Raw genomic sequence first — 3588 nt, forward strand, 5'->3', positions numbered from 1 at the left:
TCCCGCTTATCAAAAGGAACATCCATGAAACAAAGGTGCAAACAGAGACTGAAGACCAGCTGAAAAGCAGCAAGGGCATACAAAAATAGAGAAAAGAGAATCGAGAAGTAAAAAAATCGAACCTGATGTTACCGCCTATTTAGGTGAGGGGCCGTTGGGCCGCCGCTCAGCTGAACTTAAGGATGTAGTCTCATGTTCTGGCCTACTTTTTAGAGGTTATTTAAAGAAAATTTTTCTGTACTAAACAATAATGCGATCGTTTCAATTTTCAAATATGTTTTCATAGGCATCATAAATTATTTGAAAATATTTTGTTTAATTTATTCTTGTGTAGTTTAATACACTTTATTGCATGCCAAAAATTATGAAAATTGTTGAAGTTATAAGGCTTTTCCCAAAACAAGTCAGTGCAATTTTACTAGCGCTCGTGAGTAAAAGTAAAATGCCCTTCCATTTCGCTTATTCCTTATAACTTCAACGCGTTATAACTTCAACAATTTTCATAATTTCTTAATAATATAGGTCTCGTTTTATTCAGAATTAACGAGACAATAATGATATGTATCAAAAATGATATCAATTCTTAGAAATTGTACCGAAAAAATGGCGTCAAAGTCTGAAAAACACGACAAAAATTCAAAAGTGTCAGTTTCTTGCGTAAAAATTGTGAAAAAAAATCGATTTTTTCAACCTCACATCCTGAAGAGCGCACCCTCGCGCTGAAGAGCTCATCCGTGCTAAAGAGCGCATCAGCGCTCGCCCCTCTATGCACTCTCTCTCTCTCGTCGGCCGTCGTCGATCGTCCGCTCTGGTTGTAGCGTTTATTTTTACTAAGTTAAGTTTTCAGACTTGTTTACGGCCATTTACTTCCAAAACTCGCGGCTCACCCCATGAGGGGTTTGTCGCAGCGTGGCAAAGTCTCACAGACCGCTTTGAGAACCGGCGGCTATTGGTCAACAGCCAGTTGAAGATCCTTTTCAACATCCAGGCTATTTCTCAAGAGTCCGGGGTCACGCTGAAGGAGCTGCAAGCCACCATTTAGAGTTGTCAAACAGCCCTAGAAATGTCCTCCATCAATGTTGAGGCTTGGGACTGTCTCCTGGTATTTATGATTTCCTCAAAGCTCCCCAAAGTCACACTTTCTATGTGGGAGCAATCCGTACATAATAAGGCCGAAATACCAACATGGAAGGAATTAGATAACTTCCTGACAGAGCGCCATCGCACTTTGGAGGCGTTCGACGACGTCAGGCCTAGTGGCTCCGGGCAATTTCCGCCAAGGTCGGGAATTCCTACTGCCCCTCCTCGGAGGCTCAATTCTTACGAGACTCGAGTGGTTCCGGGCCAAAAGGGCTTCGACCTCTGTTCGAGGAAGAACCACCCCATTCGCTTATGTCCGCGTTTCCTAGAAATTGACGTAAATGGGCGCTCTGAATACATTAAGAGGAAGCAGTTATGTTTAAACTGTTTTGCCCGAGGGCACCAGCAGCGAGACTGCACGAGCGCCCATACCTGCTTCACATGCCACAGCCGACACCACACCCTCCTGCACCACGGCAATCCGTTCGCCACCGCTCCAAGTCCGCCTAAGCCAGCAAAGCCGGGTCAGGAGCCGTTCTACTGGGCACGGCCCTTATCAACGGGGTGCAGCGTCCAGGCACGAGCACTGATAGACTCAGGGTCCGAAGCGACTTTCATAACGGAACGACTCAACCTTGTCAAGTTTCCCTTCAAGACGATTCACGCCCAAGTTTCCGGCCTTAATCAGACCATTTCCGCGCAGTCTACTTAATTGTGCCATTTCTTCATTCGGTCGCCGTCTAGACCCGGGCTACAATTAGAGACTGCGGCTTACGTTCTTTCGCAGTTGGCAGGAAATTTGCCTTCATATCCGATTCCGCGAGATCGTCTCAAGGGGCTGCCCGACATTCCCCTGGCGGACCCCAACTTCTTTGAGAGCTCCCAAGTCGATGTGTTATTAGGATCTGACATTCTTCCGTCCATTCTCCTCGGTAATTCCAAGGCTAACATCTGCGGGTCGCTTCTCGGTCAGGAGACCATTTTTGGATGGGTGCTGACGGGCCCATTATGTCCAGCCAACCCCCGCAGCGTGTCCGTGTTTTCCACACGAGTTGCCCGCAGCCTCGGTAACTCACTGGATCAGGGAGATGTGCCCACACAGATCAGTTCGGAATCGGATTCAGGTTGCGAGCACAATTCTGTCTCGACTCCTTGTTCAATTTACGCATCGCATCTCGCTGCACTGTGACAATCAGCTGATGATCCGTCTGATCCGGGCCAAATTCGGGATTCCAAGGTCATATTCAGCACGATGTCGCCACGTCTATGCAGCGCAGAAAAACGGACAGAAAATAAGATTTGCTGATTGAATGTTGTATGCGTAAGGCTGATATCATAATTTAGGCGGAAAATAAGTTGTTTGAAAAAATTCTGCGAATAGATGGTCTGCAATGTCCTGACCAGAGGTCGCAGATGAATTTTCAAACGTAAGCAGTGGTAGCAAAGATACATGTTTACGCTTTGTGTTTACAAAATTATAAAACTACTTCGGATCCTGAGAAAATTGTATCCGGCAGCGACGAATATAATTCCTGTAACATTCAGCGTCATTAACGGTAAAGTTTGAACGAGCTAGTAGATTTGAGATAATTTGAGAAATCAATACTACTGCAGGTTTTTTTATATTTTAGTTAGAGCCTATTTTTAGTATTTTTTAGGTTAGTGAGGCACCTTGTAAACCATGGAGGATTTGATTTGAAGCGGACGGATATTTCCATGGCACAAAGGAGTCAAAAAATGTATTTATAGTATGTAAGGGTCTGCCTGTTTCTTCTCTTGTTTGGATTTTTCCACTTCGCCGGCTAGCACGCGTTAACACCTACAGGGATGGGAACACCCGGAAAAACCCAAAAGACAGCCTTACAAAAAAAATATAGATATGGTGAATAAATAATAATACACTAATTCAACAAAAAAATAAATTCGAAACAAGCAAAAGTAAAAACGACTACGTTACACCATTCATTAAACCAGCAAAACAAACACACAGCGGACACGAGAACCTCCGACATGGGACACCACGAAGGTTTCCTATCCATGGTCCAACTCCTGGATCCGTGGGATCATCACACTCGATCTGCACTCTCACATTCTGGATTACGCGTTTCACTTCCCCCCTTTATTTCTTTTCTTACTCACATTTCATTTTAAGTTAATTTTGTTTTTATTTCATCCTTTATATTATTAGTGGATAATACTCTTAAATATTAAACATGAATTAACCTAACACCTAACCAAGGCACCTTGGGACGAATACAGTAAATAGATTATTTAAAAAAAAATAAATAACAAATAATTTAAATAAATAAGTTTATAATCTACGCTAGGATACGGACAGGGTTTTAGGTACTTTTTAAATTTCTAATTTTCCAAAAAAAACCTGTGGGCCACCCGGGAAGGGTGACCAATTTCCTTTCTTGTAGAAATTTTCGCCTTCGGGTGGCTCCAATTTGTTGACGAGCTCCAAGTCCTCTTTTTTCGAAAGATACTGAGGTTCAAATGAATCGT

The sequence above is a fragment of the Drosophila bipectinata genome, chromosome XR (genome assembly GCF_030179905.1).
Source record: "Drosophila bipectinata strain 14024-0381.07 chromosome XR, DbipHiC1v2, whole genome shotgun sequence".
NCBI classification, from domain to species: domain Eukaryota; kingdom Metazoa; phylum Arthropoda; class Insecta; order Diptera; family Drosophilidae; genus Drosophila; species Drosophila bipectinata.